The sequence below is a fragment of the Podarcis pityusensis genome (genome assembly GCF_964106645.2).
Source record: "Podarcis pityusensis genome assembly, chromosome: 9".
Taxonomy (NCBI): Eukaryota; Metazoa; Chordata; class Lepidosauria; order Squamata; family Lacertidae; genus Podarcis; species Podarcis pityusensis.
Window position 1 is genome coordinate 36,924,818 of NC_138034.1, and position 20,158 is coordinate 36,944,975.

The 20,158-nt window shown below is 41.6% G+C and overlaps 1 protein-coding gene across 1 annotated transcript in view; it reads right to left on the reverse strand.

Annotated features, from left to right (window-relative positions):
- Window positions 1–8,608: 8,608 nt before the first annotated feature.
- NPY2R (neuropeptide Y receptor Y2) overlaps window positions 8,609–20,158 on the reverse strand; it is a 29,455-nt gene continuing 17,905 nt past the window's right edge. The window contains exon 4 of the transcript XR_013990588.1: window positions 8,609–8,647. The gene's annotated coding sequence lies outside the window, so the exon portion shown is untranslated. The remainder of the gene's footprint in view (window positions 8,648–20,158) is intronic.

Consider the following 20,158-nt stretch of genomic DNA (forward strand, 5'->3'; position numbering starts at 1 on the left):
GGTTGCTCTTGAAGCTCCAGTTGTTGCTAAGAGATCACCAAACATCATGTCACCTTCTTTATTTACACGCAGTCTCCTCTTTCATCTTGTGGTACGACATTTGCAAGGGAGCAGTCAGAGTCCATTAATCATACAGACCACTGGGAACATCTTTTGGAAATACCTTATTTCTGTACTACTTACTGAAATGGTTTGTGTGTCTTTTCTTTCTTAATACTTTAATATACTAGTTTAATATACTAGTTTACAGTACAATACAGACAGCTCCCTCCATGCTCCAGTCACTAAGACTACAGTACAAGAATGTTAATATTTTGGTACTCTGGTGCTGATGTTATACTGGGAAGTAGCAAAAAATATGCCACAAATGTTTTATTTGGCAAACTTGAATTTATTTCTGGTCGCAGAATATCTGGGAGCAGGCTGTGGTTCCCTGCCCAGTTGAATTATTTAGGATGTTTTCTAGTAGCAGCCATTGCATCAAGGCTGCAAAGCAGAGGGAAAGAAGGGAAGCAGGGCTATTCCTTCATCTCTGCTGATGGACCAGCTGCCTTTGGCCTGCCCTCAACTGTCACCTATCATTAGACATTCCATCAGGCTGCCTGAACTGCTTGCATCCCTGCTTCTCATTTTAAGAACTGCAGCTTGAAGAACTAGTGCCTAAGTTTGCTGTTTTCCTCTTTCCTCCCCATCACTTTATTTCCTTTTGTGTTGTGTCGTTTAGACTGTCGACCTGAGGACAGGAACTGACTTTTTGTAACCGATCTTTTATTGATTTTTTTTTAAAAAAAACAACAACACCAAATTGTATTAGTGAGAGCTTTCTTGAGTGAAGAGAGGGGTAAAATTGCTTTAAATAAAGAATAAATGCCTTCTATGTTTTTACTTCTACAAGGTGTCTAGAATAGTGCTTCAAATATTTTCTTAGGGTTTAGGCATGCTTGTCTAATTTGGGTTTCTGGAAAGAGTGACAGTCATAAGCATATCTGCCTCTGCTGCTGCAAAATTTAATTTCTGTGGTGGCAGATGGTAATATGTACCTTCTTAATTGGATGTATCCATTCCACAGGCATGGGTGTTGCTCAAACTTAACTAAAGAAATACAGCATTTTCATTTCTTTCAATTACCTTTGAATTATCTTTGACATCTGCGTGTCTGCAGTCAATTTATCAATACTTAATGAATGATAAATTATAGACATGCTGCAATCCTTCTAGGTCTGGTAAACTTTATCAGTGGGGAATAAATTTTAGTAATAAGAAACTGCATTCATAACCTCCATTTACATTCTCGGCCTATTCTTTTATGTCTGCCTTCTTTTCCCTCCTCCCATCTCTCCCCTCAACTCCTGGGTCCTGCTAAGAACAAACTTTTTCACAAATAAACTCATAGTTAAAAGGATACTAGGGCAGTAGAAAAGAGCAATTAGAGGGAAGCTTGTGCAAGTTAAACAAACTGGGGGGTATTCAACTAAGCTTTACTGAGAGTAGATCCACTGAAATTAATTAACATGACTAATTCCAATTGATCTTTACTTCAATGTCACCCTTTGTTTTCTGTTTCATTAATGTTATCACCAGGGCCATCCCAATACATTTTGGCGTCAGAAACAATGGGGGAAGAAATATTGACTTTGGGATCTGCTGCCCTGATGGATCCTGCCACCTGAAGCAGTTGCCTCACATTGCCTCATGGGTGGACCGCCCCTGGATATCACTAATGAACAATGCCAAAAATAATTGTTGGGGAGAAGTGGTGCACTTCCAAAGGGTTTCAAGCAGATGTAATGGCAGTTTGGTTATTTCTGGTCACCCCAAAGAGAATGTGTATGGCCTGGCTGTAGTTTCTTTTTGGTGAGTCAAGAAGTTGGAGATCCAGTAATGGAGGACACCTTCACCTTTATCTCTGAAGCCAGGCCTAGTTCCTTGAATGCAGGAAAATAAAACAAGAACTCTGGTATGTCTTCAAATGTAGCAGTTCCATGCAGCAATGAGGAAGAACGATTGCCCTTTTGTTTTTCTAAACAATGGGTACTCTTTCATGCATGTTTTAGATCTTCAGTTCTGTGTGATTTAGCTTCCCTGTACAGGGGAAGATTTTTCTGCCTTTGATCTTGGAGGCTTTTAAAGAAAACCTGGTGTCACCTGGAACAACCTGCTTCTAATCTTGCTGGCAGCAGTGAAGTTTTCTGCTTGTTTGTCTGAAGAATTCATGATACAGAAGACAGATACTCTCAGGAGAGCACCCTTTTCACTTCTCACTGCAGGTGACAGCTTGGACCCATGATAATTGAAATGCTCTCTCTAGTCTTTTCAGGTGCATTAAAGAGAAACCTCCCTCACTTTTTCTCACATGCAAAAAAGAGAGAAAAAGTCTGGTAGCACCTTCAAAGAATGGTGGCAGAAGTTTTCTTGGGCTGGATTTCACTCCACTCCTTCATAAAGGGCTTATTGTTTGGATGTTGACTATACTGTTGAATGCAGGCTGGATCTTTTCACATGCTCAGTTGCTATATGTGGTAACAGAATCCCTGTAGGATAAAAGTGCTCGTTGCTGTGAATCCAGCTGTTCTTCTTTAATGCACAGGCTATAATTGCCACTGCAGTTGAAGCAAGAGCAAACTTGTGTATGTGACCTTTTAGTTGCTCACTGTTGGGATGCTGTAGTTTGCACAATTCAACAGGTCACCATAATCAAGTGCAAATACTGCAATGCTTCCACTAGAGCATTTGTGGGATCTGCAAGGAAACGGCTTGAGTGTCAGATTTAGTAGCAAGTATTTCAGGTCCAAGGTCTCACCCTGCTGTGAAGATTGTTGGGTGGCCCTGCATCTCTCCACCTAACCTATCTAATAGGGTCAGGACAAGGTGAAAAGCTACTCTGAGTTTCTGAACATAAAGATTGGGTGCAGATATAATAAACCTCACAGTTGTTTCCACCAAATATGCCCAGTCCTGGATGCAGGCCATGGACTGTGGCTTAGCTATCCCTGGCCTGGCATTTCCTTATTCATTTGCATACACACAATTATATTCTGTCTTCCTGCACCTTACAAATGTCTATATTATTCTTGTTTTTTTCAAGCAATACTCCTTGCCAGGCGTCCTTGCAAAGGAAGCCTTTAAAATGAATATTTAGCAACTTTGTCAGCTTCATTATTTAATTTTGTATAATTTTACATTCTTTGTTTCACTCTTATCTCCTAGAAACAATATGTAATTGTGGGAAATCGTAATGTGCCTTTGTTCTTACAGGCAACGCCTTTACTAGACTCATTCTACTCTAATTGTCTCATTTCATCCATCTCCACTGCTGGAATTTACTAATTCCTCGACCATTTCTTTTCCTTCTGGGAGCTTCCCAGGCATGTTAAATACATCTTGACCTAGTTATTTTTGTGTGGCGGGCATTATTCTTCAATGAGTGTTGCTCTTGAGACAGAAGGTTCATATCTCTGCTTGGCAGTGGTGCACTTGGGTAATTTTAGACTCTTCACTGAATTGCCTTACTGAGCCAGGTGGGCTCTTTATTTGTTAATGGGGATTATTTCACATAAGCCAGCCCTGCTGCTCAGGGAAACCTTCCTGCCCATTCTGTTGAGTGGAGGCACTAGGCTTCAGCCCCCCAAAGTCCCATCATGATCACATCACTGATGCTTGGTTTCACTGGGTAACCCTGGGAAACCAGATCTCTTGAGGCTTTAGTTGCTCCCTGTCATGTGGCCAGAGATGGTTATAGCAGCCCACACACTTGTCTCTAATGCTTGCAGAACTACTAGGGCCTTCTTTGAACACCTTTGGATGAGAATAGAAAAGCATCTTGTATTTGGACTGGGCGCCAAGCTACAGGGGGTGCCACAACAATGCTGTAGAACAGAACATGAGAGGTGGTATGGCACTGAATTTTAGTGTTGAACACGGTGCCGCTGAAACTTGACAACCCAAAGTCTGCCACTGCCTGTGGCGCTCCAGATGGGGATGATGAACCCTTCAATTAATGCCCTGCCTTTCTTAAATCCTTCTTGGATGTGGATTGAGAAAATGCACAATCCTTTTCGTCAGTTGACTTTTGGGTACAGAAGAGATGATGTTCACATTTAGCTCCATCTACATTCCCAGAGAGAGGAAACACCACGGTGTTTCTGCATCAGCATAACCGGACGCCGTCATCTGCCCCAGCTGCAGATGACACAACATGTGTTTCTCATATCTCCTGTGTCTTTACAGCCACAGCAGGCACTGTCACTCTCAGGAGACATTGTCTCCTGAGACAGACACATGTCAACAGCATTCCCTTCAATTCCTACACTGGAACAGCCATCCTTCTGCCTTGCAGACAAATGTGTACAATGGAAGACAGCAGAAACCCATAGAATTAAGGATATTATTCATAATAGTCATCCTTTACCACTGCCTCTCAGATCATAGCTCAAACACTAACATCAGGCCCAGTCTTGGCCTTGTTTTTGCTAGAAAGCAATGGAAATCCCATAGTATCTCATAAGATCCTAGTCTTTCTATTACTAGCGGTGGCAAGAATCTTAATAGTAAGTCAATGGCAATCTTGCTCACCTCCCACAGTTGATTATTCATTTGGTAGAGTCTGGGATATAGCTCTCTCTCAGTGTCTCACATATCAAAGAAAAGTAACTAGAGAAGAATCTAAAACAGATCACTTTCATGTGATTTGGTATATATATATATATATATATATATATATATATATATATATGTCAATACAACAGAGTTATAACGTAGACACCCAGTGGTGCAATTACGTTGTGGAGCGGATATATTTTAGAAGATTAGGATAAAGTGATTTCTTAATGCTTTGGATTGTGACTATAAATAATATTTATTGATAATTTCAGGATTACAAGAAAAATAAAAAATAAAAAACAACAACACTACAATACAAAAAAAGAAAAAAATAAATAAACAAAAGAGAAAAGCACAAAATATACGACAATACAGCAAGAGAAAATAAAAAAGAAGGGGAAAAAAGGAGGGAAAAAAACTCAAATCCCAAATTGCATATCCATAATTTCCATTTCCTTGTTTCATTGACCTCCTCACACCTCCCTTTTTGTATTCTAGTTTGATAATTATTTCAGCAAATTCTTTCCATCTTTCTCAATTTTTGTTATAAAATTTATCTTAACAATTTAACCTAATAATTAACTGAACAAATCCTTTCCATCTTTCCCCATATTCAGTTATTCAAATTATCTTAATTTATTTACCCCTATGTACCTTAAGACTTAAATCTTAGTTTTCAAATATACATAGCTCCTGATAACATTTCTGCTAGAGTCGTATAATTTCATTCCCACATTTTCCCTAATATTCATTAAGCTGATTCTAAAATACAAAATTTCCATTATAAATTCTCTTTCAATCATCATCCAGCGTCTCTTCTTCCTGGTCTCGGGTCGTGTCAGTCCTTACTGTCCATTCCATCTAGTCCATCAACCTGGAAGCCTTATGTCCGAGGCCCTTAAGTCTCTTCCATGTCCCTTCTGCAATTCATCTTCATCTTGTTTGTGCTTGCCCTTTTCCTTGTCTTTTGTTGGTCTCTGTCTTAGTTTCTTTTCTTTCTCATTGAGGAGTAGTTCTCTGGGGAATTCCAACCCAAAATTGTCTCCATCACCCTTCATCCAGCTCGCCCATTCCCCACAGTCCCACTTCCCACAGTCCTCGATATAATCCAAAATGTATTTAAAATCAAATTTCAAGATCTCTCCAAAGCTAGGAATCTCCTCATCTCCAGACTCCCCTTGGCCCACTCCAATTTCAATCTTCAATAACAACGGCTTATGCTCCTGTAGGGCCTCGGGTCTCTCCATCTGTACTATTTGAGGTGCAGCCGCATCCTCCTCCATTGTCATCTGCACTTGCCCAGTCAGTACAAATTCATAGGTTGGTTCCTGACTGATTTCTGTATCAATGTTCCCTGTTTGTCCACAGTTATCAACCACAACAGTCAAATCCATTTTCTCATTCATCAAGTCCATCTTCTCATGCATCTGTTCCAGCAAAGCATTTGTCTTGCATAGAGCAAGCACCCAGTCTCCCTCCCAGCTCATCTTTGTTCAAGGTCAGAAAAGACTGTTCCCACAGTCTTAATCTCACAGATGTTGGGTTTCAAATATCCTACAGCAACAATTTAGCAAGCTCCCTCTAGAGGAGACAAACTATTTGTATCCATTTTTATTTTTTTTTGAAGACAAAGGAAAGTTACTTTCATTTTTCAGATATTTCAGATGTTTTTCAGATATTTTGTTTCTTTAAAATGCAAAAGGCAACATTAGAATCCACTTGTTTCTCTTCATTAGCTATCTGTCAAAGTATTACGTTCACAGTCAATGAACCTCTCCAACAGTTTCTGTCTCTGACACCCCAGATTAGAGACGGTGGAAACTTATCCTTCTTCACTCCCTCTCCTGCCAGGGTTAAACAGAGTCCCCCCCCCCTTTTCTCCTGCTTCCAAGGGGGGTTTCAGTAGTTCTGAATGAAGGAAATTTAGTCTGAATGAAGGAACTTTAGTCTTTTTTGACAGCTCCCGGCTTTAGCTTGCAAAATTTTTGCTTTAGTCTATATACAAAAAAGCGGAAGGCGGACTTCCTGTTTGCACCTTCCCACTTCGATACCAAATTAAACAATTTCTTGATCCAATTTTCCGTTTCTACTCACGGGTACTTGTTTTAAATCCAATTGTCCACAGGAAAAAGTCAGCGCTCTCTGGCAATGGCTGTGCGGCTTCACTCCGTGAAAGTAGCAGTCAGTTTGTAGCACCACGCTTCTCACCCCACTTCGCTCCGGAGCCCCTAAATGGGATTCCCCGCGAGTAGGGGGGTGCTTCTGGTGCCCTGCCGAACCCCACGTTCCCAGGCTTCCTCCGCCTGGGATTTCTAGCGGGTCCCCACCTTCGCCGCGGCGGGAAGACCCAGTTTCCACTGAGCCCATTCCTCCGGTTGGAGGAACTCCACCATTCACCAATGGCGCTGACCCGGAAGTCCTGGATTGTGACTATAAAAGATGCGTCACATTAATTAATGTTGGGTATTATCTTCCATAGCCCCAGTCAGCAAGTTCAGTTGTTTTTGACAATGGGAATTGTCCAGCAACTTTTTTATTTCAGTAGATGTTTTAAGGCCATGCACACACTATGCATTTAAAGCACCCCAAAGATACCTGGGAACTGTAGTTTACACCCCACAGAACTTAAATTCCAAGCACACTTAACAAGTGATCATTCCCAAGATTCTTTGAGCAAACAGGTGCTTTAAATGTATGATATATAAACAGCCCAGAAAGTGTTTTCTGCTTTTCTTGTTACTTTTAATTGTTTTTATGCTGTGTTCCTACTGCATTCCTCTTATCCACTGTGGAAATTAGTGATATATAAGCAGTACATTTTATTTAAATGAATAAAATTATGTTCTATGCCCATGACTCAACCCAGGGGTGGGCTTCTCAAGCTCCTGTTTTCTTATCGTCTGTAATATATTGAATATAATGTTCCAGACTGAAGTACAGAGTTTTGCATATACGGATAAGCATACATAAACAGTTTTTCACTGACAGACATACACACATTTCTTCCCCACCCCACATCATTATTCCAGTCTAGATGTTATCGTACATAGGATTGTATCCAGATTCTTTTTTGTGTTGTGTTTTACCAAAGTGCAATAAGGCACACACACATTATAACACAGCACACAGAGACTCTTGACAGAGCCACATCAACATCAGAACTGGGTTTGTTTGGGGGGGTTTCCCCCCAATGTTTAATCAGTTTGAAAATATTCAGTGATAATGTTAGATGGAGATCGGGGAGGTGCAAAGCAGATGAAAGCTGCAGCAAAATTTGCATTGTCATATATTAGAATTGTTTCTAATTTCATAATTCAGGAGCGTCAAACTTGGAGCACAGTGAACCCATGTGCCAATAAAGAAATGGGAAATGGAGACATCTGCTCATCCCTAGCAGCTTCTGATTGGTAATAGCAGACATTTGCTTCCTTCACACTGCATTATCAAAAGGTTTTTATATTTAGCTCAACAACACTGGAGATGTGCTTTCCAGCAGCTCTTTGGTACATTATACCTAAGTGAATTATGTTGCAGATGAGTAGTAATTGAGACCATCCATCATGGACTATGTTTGGTAACTCTACCCATTTATCATATCTTTATAACCACTCTGAAGTTATAACCACTCAGTTCTCTATCTTTTCCCCTTCATGCATGGTTTCAAACTCACCACACCAGTGGCAGCTGTTATAAACTACAATGAAGTAATGAGAAGAAGGTGACAGTTTAAGTCATTTTGAAGCTGTTGCATTGATGCATTCATTCCACACTCAACAAAAAAATGCAGCAAATCATACTTTCTCCAATTTACTTCATCAATAAATTGTTGTTTGGAAGGGATGCAATGACAACCAGTTGATCAATATTTTGCAGTCGTCTTAAGAACCAGATTGCCCTTCTGTGAGGTCCTTTGAAGTAAGGGTGGGATATAAATATGGCAGTGACAAAAAGTATGGGCTTTTTATTATTTAGTAAATAATAAATAAAGAATATGTACATTGCGAAATATAGATTGCTTCCAGCTAGTGCTGTTGTCTTCTGTGAAGATCTGCAAGTCATTTTAAAAGAAAAGAAAAGAAAAAAGCTCAGTCTTGAGTAGTGGGTCTCCATTCTGACTAGTGGCAGTTGTAGTTCAGTAACATCTGGAAGTTTTCTAACCCTGGGCTAAGGGCCTCTTCTGCTTTTTACTATAGCTCTGCCTCCTGAACCTATAGAGATTTTCACCATGGCAAATGCAACAAGGAGCAACATAAATGTTCTCTTGCAAATAGCGACTTCTCAAACAATTGATCAGTGACCACTATGATCATCCATCAATGTGCAAGTTAAATTGGATAGCCAAAAAAGAGTAAGACACTGGCAATTTCCAGGAATACTTGGCTCTGACTTTCCCCCCTGCTGCTCTATTTGCATGCTGCTTACTGAAAGTAGCACCATGTTGAGCTAAAAGCAGCTAGGGCAGGGCAATTTTAGGCAAGAAAACATTGCAGTGAATTTATTCCCCCTCGCACAATGTGGTTGCCAGCCAGGTTGGGGTAGGGGGGTGGGGGGAGAGCTGCTTGACTGTTTTTTTCATTGAGAAATAAAGGGATCTGTGTTGAGCACACACTTTTTCAAAGCATGCTTAATATAACGTGGAGTTTAGCCCGCAAAATAAATCAGGCTAGAAGCAGAGTGAGAAATGGAGGAGAGAGGGTGAAGCTGGTAAAGGGGCAAACCAAAAAGAAGGGCAATGATATATGCACTTATTCAAAAGCATGTCCCACTAGTCTCAGTGGAGCTTTTTCTCAAGTTAAGTATGTACTGTGCATGTACATGATTGCAGCCTTAAAGTAGTCAAGGCAGGAAAGAAGAAGAATAAATCACTATCTTTGCATTAGAAGAAGTAATGGCATTAGGGAAGGGAGTTTCTTAAATAGGTATGAAACATTTCAAATACCATGGACAGCAACAAAAGCTTCGCAACCCTACAATTTGCAGTTGGGCATCTTTGCTAACGCTGACAATGAAGGAATTTGCATGCCTGGTGATGAATCACTGCCAACCTGCCCCATAAAACACTTCATATTCAGTTAAGTGTTTTTCAGTTTTATGTCTCTGCATTCTGCTGTCACCAAAGGATTTAGGTGTGGCAAATAATGAGACCCGTAAAATCTGTCCTGCAATATATATATATATATATAAAATGGTCGGGAAGATTGGAAGGAATGTAGAAATGTTTAATTAAAAGTGTATTTCTCACCACTCCAAAAATGTAAATCCGTATGAGTTCCCTCCCACCTTAAGTTCCCTCCTTATTACCTGGTGCTGTTTCCAGCTGAACTGTGAAATTAGGTAGCCAGATTTGAACAAAAGAACAGATGCCACTTCTAATTTAAAAGTATAATTGTAAAGAAATTTCATTAAAGTTGGGCTATGCAGTGGCTCCCTCTTTTCATCAACATTCTTGTTCTGTATTGCTAAGAATTGCTTTTAAGGGAGAAACCTGCTGTGATGGAGCCCTGCATCAGCTGACTGCTCGTATCCGCTGTTCATTTGGCAGAAGATACACATCTGTGATGATAAACTTGTGTTAGCCCTCCAAGGACTTGCTTTTTGCCACTACTGGTCATGGAAACAAAATTGATTTGTGAAGTCCTTGTGATCTGTTCTAGGGCTATGAGCAGTCACTGTCACTCTCTATCTCATACCCATAAACTATGCATTGAACCTGCTTAAGCCAATGAAAGAGCAAGGTAAAACGGGTCATTTGCACTGAAAGAGCTTTGTTAAAATGATGCAATCCACATAGTACTAGAACCCTTTTCCATCTGTTTATGTATGGTTTATTTGGATCAGTTTTTACTAAAGCCACTAGCATTTATTCCCTAGAATAGATGCAATATTGGATACCAAATCTGGGGAGTCTTTTGAGAGAGAGGGAGAAAGAGAGAGAGAGAGAGAGAGAGAGAGAGAGAGAGAGAGAGAGAGAGAGAGATTTGACATGAGGCAAGACATGAGGCCCTGTTGACATATTGCTAGGCATGGGTGAATCTGTCAGTTGAGTTCCTGCCAGTATCTCTTTTTTCCATTCTTAAGTTTGGTTTTCCACATAAGCTTACAAATTCATTTTTAAATGAAAACTCAGCATTTTACTGCATATTTCTCTTAATTTTGATATGCATTTTTTTTTGGTCAAATATACACATTTTTGCATGCATTTTTCTTTAGTATGTTAGTTTCACGAACAGATGCCTTCTTATTTACACATTACTTTGTATGCACATTTTTCTACACGCTACTTGATTGGAGAACTGCATTGCAGAAGTGTGGATTTCAAAAGATGACAAGGCTTCGGTTTGTGTATTGTTTCAGGAAGTGTCTGCCATGGCTGCTTTAGTTGAGATTCCTGCATTGCAGGGGGTTGGACTAGATGACCCTTGTGTCCCTTCCAAATCTACAATTCTGATTCTACGATTCTATAAATTGGCTAGGTTCATCTTTCGATGCAAATTCAAGAGAATTCAAAAGAATTTCTTCCCCATCTCTAAGGATGGGCAGAGGACCGGCACAGGTGAGTATAGGTGGGTATAGTTTTTAAGGGATTAGATCAGATTCACTAATTAAATCTTTCTGAATCCCACAGGGAGCCAATGTGTGGCCTTCATTTGTAAGCAATCTGAACAAATTGAAAGTGAATACCGCAGGGAGCGAGCGTGTGTCAAAACCAGCCCATTGATGGGACAAAGCAGATGTGGGTTTGTGTGACTGCTATTAACATGCTGATTTTTGTAATGCAAATAGCAGGAACAGGACTTCATAGGATGGGGGGGATTAATCCTGGACTCCTCTCTTTTCCCATGCTACCACCCACCTACCAAAGCTGCTGTTTTCATTGGGAGGGAAGCTGGCATCGATTCAGAACACTGTTGGGTTGAAATAACGACAGACGAGTAGCAGGTGTCATGTGAGAGGCATCTCTCGAGCAAGTCCCGAGAAGACTCTTTTATTGAATATTACAACATTGCCACAGGTGCGCTCATTGCTGATTGGTTGACACAAGTACAAAGCAAAGGTTACATATAGGCATTAATCACCAATAGATTAAAGGCTGGGAAAGGGAGCACAGAACTAGACAGGCATGAAACCTCCTAATTAAATTATAACTAATGATTGATATAGCAAGACTAAAACAATTACTAATGATTGATCATAACATGAAAGAATACAACAATCACGTTCCGTAGATGTGGTCAGCAATGCATTAAGAACAGGTCAGGGTATAATGTTTCATGAACTCAATGGAACTGATCAGAACATTCTAGGGTGATGAGGGAATGTCTTGGTATTAGGACGGGTTGTGCAGCATGTGCAGAAGCAGAGAAAAGCTTAGAAGCAAGACTTCCCATCATGCCAGAGTGATGTGCAGAAGCAGAGCTTCCCTTCAGAACACCTTGTAGGCACAATTCCCAAGTGGTTCTCTTATAAACTCTGTGCTGTCATTTGCATTCATGACTCAGAACCTTCAATTAATAATCTTTGCATCCCATGGAATGTGAAACAAGGACTAAACCATTTTTTAAGCAGGTCTGTATCGAGAATGTTGGTTGTTGTTGAGCAGCTAGATATAAGTAGGGAAAGTTTTGCCGATTTTCATCCAAGTACCAGATGCAGAGCACATCTCACCAGGAGCTATTCTGGAAACCACCACCACCCCTCCCCCAACACAACAAAAACTGGTTGGGTATTTTGCTGGTAAAAACAAAATGGCATTGCTATCTTTCATTTCACCCCAGTGCTATATGAAACCCTAACTCTCTGCAATCCACAACAGTTTTAAACTTTTTAGGGATCAGTGATCCCACACTGGATTGTGTCCTGCGTGAAAACGAAGGGGGTAATCTCATGTGCATGCAACAAAATGGAAAAACTATAGCATAAAATAATATCGTTCCAGTTTCAGTATATGTGCTGCCGAAGCGAGCACCATAAAATAATATAAAAGAGGTGTACACTAGAATATGAAGAATAGATACAACTATATATCTATTTTCTGCCTAAAAGAGAGATATCAAATAGCATTCCTCTTGTTATTATATCAGCAAACAACATACCATAATATTTTCTCATATCTCATACTACTGTCTTTCCAGCCTTCATTATTTATTGTCTTTTAGCACGTTGAATGAACACCATTATTTCACAGGTAGAGAGCCATAAAATGAAAGGAAAGCACACAGAAATGCCTATCTATCTCTGTCGAACAAATTATATTTCCACACACACACAAACACCTTTGTCCCTAAGCACCATTATGAGACCAGCAAGCCTGGGCTTCCATTAGTGAGACACAGTTGATGGTCTCGTGTCAGTGGTGCTCTTGCCTCAGGGACGGGACCCCTAGACAAGGTCTGTTTGCCCGCACCTTCATGCTGCTGCTGTAGGAAATCAGGTCAGAGTGGAAGAGGGAGTGATGTGGTGGTGGCCTTCACGCTGCTCCTTCCCATCACTGATGTCATGTCACAGGATGAAACTGGCTATAAAACCTTCATCATTGAAAAGGGGGAAACAAAAATTCCTGTCTAAGAGCAACCTTTTGCACCTCAGCAGAAGATAGAGAGCACAAGCAGTAAACATGAAGCATGACACATTTTGATGGCTGGGTGCCCTTTTCTAACACTAGAACAAATTGAAAGGCCGCTTACAAGAGCTGTAAACATCCTGCCTCTACAGAGATTACATAGAGATAATGCAATGTAAGCTGCCATAATGAATTAATATTCATTATGAAGTGACACTGGATGCTAGATGGCTATTCCATGGACAGGGTCACCTTCCTATATATTGGGCATTATATATTTGCCAACAGACCTTATGCTTCTCCTGACTTCGCTGAAGATGCCAGGTGCAGTCAGCTTTAATGTGTCATGGGAAGACCGGAATGGAAGCATACAATTCAAGGTCCACTAGCAAGGCTCCGCCCACTGGAGGGCCCCTGATTGGCCAGTTCAAAGTTGGGATTTTAATGTGTTTCCTCTCTTCCATCACAGCATTTGACTGAAGCAAGCTGCTCTTAAGCAGTTGCAGCTGTGAAGGAAGCAGATTCCCCATGGATAACCAGCCCTTGGGTTGAAGCAGAAGCTATCATCGCCATTCTTATTTCAACTCGTCGTTCAGCATCTTATTAAGAGAAAAATTGTGTTGGTGAAAACAACTCTATTCTGCTTGCTATCCTTGTCAAAGCTTGAGTTGCCACATGAGGATTTAGTAAGTTATGCTTAGATGTTGTGACCACTGATTATATTGCTACTATGTCAGTCTACTCCTTTTGTTGAATTCCCCACCTTTTTTAAGTAAGAACTAATTTTTCACTCAAGGCTGTATGCTTCAATGAGATCTTTTTTAAAGCTATTAATGTTACTTGAATGATCAATGAGAATATAAAAATTGTCACATTGCATTAGATCAGGGAAGGAGAGCCCATGACCCTCCAGATGTTGGGCAGCCAACATGCCCAATGGTGAGGAATGATGGGAGTTGTAGTCCAACATTTGGAGGATCACAAGTCAATCATTACATGTAGCACCCTGTTGACTAATATTCAGCTTGCCACATACTGCCAAACAGATTTATTCATTCATTAATCCACCATTCTACTCATGAAGAGCACACAGAATGGGAAATGCCTCAAGGAGGCATATTGATGTGGTCAATGTGTTCCTAAAGCCAGTAAGAAGGACACTGAACAGGAGAATGAAATCCATACCTTCATCATCCTTTCTCCTCTTGGTTCCCATGTTCTGGCTTGACAGACAGACTAGTTGGTCTCTGTGCTGCACTGATTAAAGACAGCCTTCCCCAATCTGCTGCTCTCCAAAATATTTTGGACTGTAACTCAGTTTTACCTGACCACTGGACATGCAATCTGGGGCTGATGAGAGGGGTTGTGCAGAGCACCTGGGAGGCAGGAGGTATTGCTTGGGCTGGACTAACCAGGGAGTGGGAGATGATGGGGCAGCAGCAAAGAGGCCTCGTGTCAGGATCGGGGCCCAGGGCCGAATCTGGTTGCCACCACATCCTTTCCTTGTATTTTAAAAAACATTTGATAGTCAGGGAGCAGGGAGTTGGGCACATAAAAGGGGACATATGTTCACTTTATCATTTCAATCAATCTTTATTATTACAATCACAGATCAGCCGCTAAGTTACAATCAAGCAAATACAATTTTAACATTTACAGGCCAGCAAAAGTCTATTTGGTATTAACAGCACAACAAAGGGCTAGGCTATGTGTGTGTGTTTTTCCACGCTCATTCATTCACACTAGAATGGATTACTGAGGAAATAACATGCTGATTCACATACTCCACAAACAGAATCCCTATCAAATGGGAAAATTCTGGGCATCAGCATACTATTATTTTCATTTCAAAATGTATATTAGCCTTTTCGACATCAACTCTGCTTAGGATAGCAGAAGCAGCCTCTCATTTTATTATTCTAGTTATGACGGTGATATGATCTGAGTGAGTTTAAGACATGGCACTGAGCATTCTAAGGATATTTCCTTTTTCTCAGGATTTGAATGTGTTCTTTCATCTTGTTTGTTTGTCCTTCTGATGTATCAGGAATGCACAGCAGTCAGAAAGCATGGTGTGCGGCGAGGATGGAAGAAAAGAAACGTTAATTGAATACATATGGCCATTTAAAGCTACACACCCACACTGTATGTTCATGGTCTAAAACGGCAGAACTGCACCACTAACAGAGATACAGTGTCAACGCTCCATTGCTCCCATGCCAGATATTTCTGGAGAAACAGCCAACTCGAGGGTTGCTATATCTTGAAGAGCAAAAAAGAGGGCAGCCCGAGCTGCTGCCAGCCTGAGCCAGAGAAAGAGGCATGTGGGCGCATGGGGCCACCTCTGTGCCCATGCACCTCTCTCCCCAGCTCAGGCTGGTAGCAGCTGCAGCATACAGAGCAGCCTGAGCCAAAGCCCAAACCAAAGCCACCAAAGCCTGAGCCGCTGCCAGCCCGGGAAGAAGAAGAAGAAGAAGAAGAAGAAGAAGAAGAAGAAGAAGAAGAAGAGGAAGAAGAAGAAGAGTTTGGATTTGATATCCCGCTTTATCACTACCCTAAGGAGTCTCAAAGCGGCTAACATTCTCCTTTCCCTTCCTCCCCCACAACAAACACTCTGTGAGGTGAGTGGGGCTGAGAGACTTCAGAGAAGTGTGACTAGCCCAAGGTCACCCAGCAGCTGCATGTGGAGGAGCGGGGAATCAAACCCGGTTCACCAGATTACGAGTCCACCACTCTTAACCACTACACCACGCTGGCTCACGGACCGCAGCTCCTACCTGATCTTCACTGAGACAGCCTTACTCTGCTGTGGTGCATCTGCTACTGGGGCACAGTGCCCTCCCGAGCATGTGCAAGCCCCCAACCCCCCCCCCTAAAAAACCCAGACATATGCTTTAAAATGTGAAAATTCATCCGGATGGGCATGATGACCCCTAAAAAGAGGACATGTCCGGGTTTTCCAGGACGTACGGCAACCCTAGCCAGCATCCCAAAATGCTGTTTGCTAACAGGGTCCAGAACTTAGCTCCCTGTGCATTTCTTCATCTCTAATTCAGGGCGCTTCCATGTGACCTTCTAATTCGGCACTCACGCTGTTTCGCTTGCACAAAACTTCCATGGAGGTTCTATAACTTCTGTGGTTTACTGAGCCTGCATCCTGATTTGTTTGCACTGAGGCTATACGATTTCTCATCACTCAATTAGCATCCCACGCTTTCTAATGCATGTTCCTTATCACAAAAAAGTCAATTTGTTTTTTAAAAAAGTTTGGTTTGTTTCACAAGATTGCCTGGGTGCTTTTAAAACCAATTTCTCTGTGCAAACCTAAAACCATCAGTATGCAATTGAATTCCTCCTGCAAGATTATGTCAGTCTGGATTGGGAGAGGACCTCAAACTGCAGTGTGCATTGTTCTTTTCACACAGAGACACGTAGATTATAACATTCTTAGCCAGGTGGGGGAAAGAGAGGTGGGGGAAGTATGTCCCTTTGCCAAAATTGCTCTCACCTCCCATAGGAATCCCCAGCTATTTCCTAGCCATTTACCTGTAATTTTGCCTGCAACAGATGTGCCTGGTAACTTGGACTGTTGAGTTAGTTACAGTCATCCTGGCTCCAAATGACCTTCCTTTGACTGAAGGGGGGAAAAGAACTGCTATTATGTTTGGCATGGTGAAAGGCATTTTGACACAGCATGGAACATTTTACATTTTGGGGATCATATCAGCTTATTACTTTCATTTTAAAGCAATCTGTAGTTATGAAAGTTCCAGCCAGTGCAATCTCTTGTCCAATCTTAAGACAATACCGCTGATAATGAGTTGACATGTTCCGGGACCTTGAGAAGATTCGTGGAATCACCTCTGGAAGGGAGATCAGAGAGCGATTTTCATTTTCACTGTGTTTTTCTTATAGTTCTGAGCCAAAGTATTCAGTCCAGATTCTTTCCTGACTCTGGGGGCAAAAAATGCCATCCAAAGTATTGGAGTAATGTTCAGGGAGGGTGAACTCTAAAAACTTTAGGGTGGTTTGAAAATGAGGTGGTCAATGTTTGATTTTGCTTTTTGGTCAGTGGGGGCTGCCATTTACGTACCCCACCATCACCACAATAACGCACACACACCCTCCCAAATGTCCCAATGTCCCCGCAGTCATTTATTGCTGGCTATTTTACACCTCCCTTTGGGAGGACATTAGCTAATTTGATATGGAAAAAGGCAATCTGGACGTAACATTTTACATTTCTTTAGATTATACTGCATTAACATTTTCATTTTTAGAACCACTTATGGATAAGAGTGTTCCAGCCAGTATGTGTAGAGGGCCTTCTTGGTGGCTGCACCTAGGAACTGGAATTCTTTGCCAAGGAAGGCCCGTCTCCAATGACTTTACACCAGCAGGCAAAGACATTATCTAGACAGGCTGTAAAAATGGCTTGTAAATATGATGTAATTGGTTTTAGGTGGCCTTTTCCTTTTGTTGATTTTATGTTTTACCTGTCCTTTTATTCTTTTCTTGTGTGTTTTATTTTACACACACACATGCGCACACCATTTGATGGAAAGGTGAGATGCCAATTTAACAATTTGAAAATGTGTGTGGCGGTGCTGTTGTTTGCAATGCACCATGTCCTTTATGTTGTGAATGTTTGTTTGGTATTACCCAACTGTGGATTTGAGAGGAAAGGGAGTTATTGTGCTTTAACAGAGCTGCCTTTGTTTTTCTGATGTTGTAAAGGAAACCTTGAACTTGCCACCACTCAGGAAAGCATACCATATGAGCTATGACTGCCAGGAGCCCCCTCAGACTCTGGAGCCAGCATTTTAATACAGCGGTACCTCAGGTTAAGTACTTAATTCATTCCGGAGGTCCGTTCTTAACCTGAAACTGTTCTTAATCTGAAGTACCACTTTAGCTAATGGGGCCTCCTGCTGCTGCTGCCGCGCCGCCGGAGCACGATTTCTGTTCTCATCCTGAAGCAAAGTTCTTAACCTGAAGCACTATTTCTGGGTTAGCGGAGTCTGTAACCTGAAGCGTATGTAACCTGAGGTACCACTGTACAGGCAAGGCAGTGCCAGGGTGGTGCAGGAGATTCAAGGCAGAATGTAGAGTTTCTGTTCCAGCAGCATTTCTCTCCTTAATGGAATGTACCATCTGTGCTCAGGTTTGAATTCCCAGCAAGGATCCATTAGAACTCTGCTTATGTACCTGCTCAGTTCTGTGTGGATCACCAAGTGCCCCAATACCACCTCCCCATTTCCTTGAAATATGTGTCCCATTATATTTCATTTCTACAAATTTGCTGAAGCAGGAGACAGAGCCAGGTGTTTATGCTAAGCTATACAAGAGCTCAGAGTTCTACATCAGATCCCTGCAGCCTCACCATTTAGTGTTTCATTCTACCCATTTGGCTACCTGTCTCTAGCCATTTATCCTCTTTACAACGATAATGCAGTGATTAATAAGTATTTGTTCAACACTTTGAAAGTGTGACTTGCTCCGATGTTTGACTTAGGGCTTCTCCAGATGATCTGCTTCTTCATCCTGTTTTACTTCCACAAAGCTTACGCACTGGTTAGACTATGGTTGTTACTGAGCATTTGTTATGATTTGTTTACGAGGTGGTTATATGACAACCGGCACTCGTCCTGATTTGCTTGCAGGGTGTTCACACATCTTCCAGTTAATCATTTGTTCACCTTACACTTTCCCAATGGGGCATGTTTTTAAGAAGCAGATTTGTTGCGCCAGAGTGACTGAGCTTTAATCCACTTCAATTCTGCAAAGCTAAATTTCTAGTTCAGTCGTACCTTGGATCTCGAACGCTTTGCCTCCCGAACAAATTGGCTCCCAAATGATTGAAACCCAGAAGTGAGTCTTCCAGTTTTTTAACGTTCTTTAGGAAGCCAAATGTCTGACGTGGTTTCAGCTGCTTCCGATTGGCTGCAGGAGCTTCCTGCAGCCAATCAGAAGCTGCGCTTTGGTTTTCGAATGCTTAGGAAGTCGGACAGACTTCCAGAACGGATTCTGTTCGACTTCCAAGGAACGACTGTATACGCTTGAATCAGAACTGGCTTACATGGTGAGCTGGGCTACTACACCAGCTTCCCAGCAGGTGGGTCACTGTTGCTTGCCTAGAAGGGAATAGTGATGTGGTAGGGAGTTTGTTGTGGTGCAAAAATACTGCATGGAGCACGGGACTTGTTCTGCTGGTGTAGCATGCTAACTTCCCTGCTGCCTCTTCCCTTCTCTCTACTTCCCAGCAACAGTGACTCATTTTCCAGGAAGTGGGCAGCTCCACCCCATCTCACGCAGTGAGCTGCTTCTGCATAGACCCAGTAGCAGATACAACATCAGTAGACAAAAGAGTTTAAACTTGCAACCCACTATACAGACATCCCTGGGAGTAGGCCTCACTGAAAACCATGGAACTTTCTTCTGAGTAGAGACATATAGGGTTGCACTCTTCTAGACTTTCTGAGAAAGGGAACAGATGAATCTCGCTGGAAGCCAGGCACGTCTCAGGTGACCCTCTACATGGCTGGAAAAGAGCAAAGTGTTTTGCAAGTTTTGAACAAGGCCAGTTCACCCAGCTAACTTCCAAAAATGAAGAACAAGGCAGAGAGAAAGGATATTTAATCAAACAGTGTGGGTGGTGTGATCTTCAGCCAGAGTTCAGTGGTGAAGTAAGTTCTTTGCATACAAACGCTCCAAGTTTCAGCAGCAAGGTCTGGGAAAGAAAATCTGGACAGCTGCTGCCAATCATTGTAGTTAATACTGAGCTAACTGGGCCAATGGTCTTTTGCCAGCTTCCTATGTTCCTGTCCTTTTTTCATTTGCCAGGAAATATAATATGAAAAGGAGTTTTCTCCCACAGCTTGACAAACAATATGCACTAACATTTGTACACTACATTTAACTTTCTCATTGTTATTCCTACATCGGAAGAAAATAAAGCCTTTGTGCCTCTTACGTCTTGTGAAACTATGCATTCTGTAC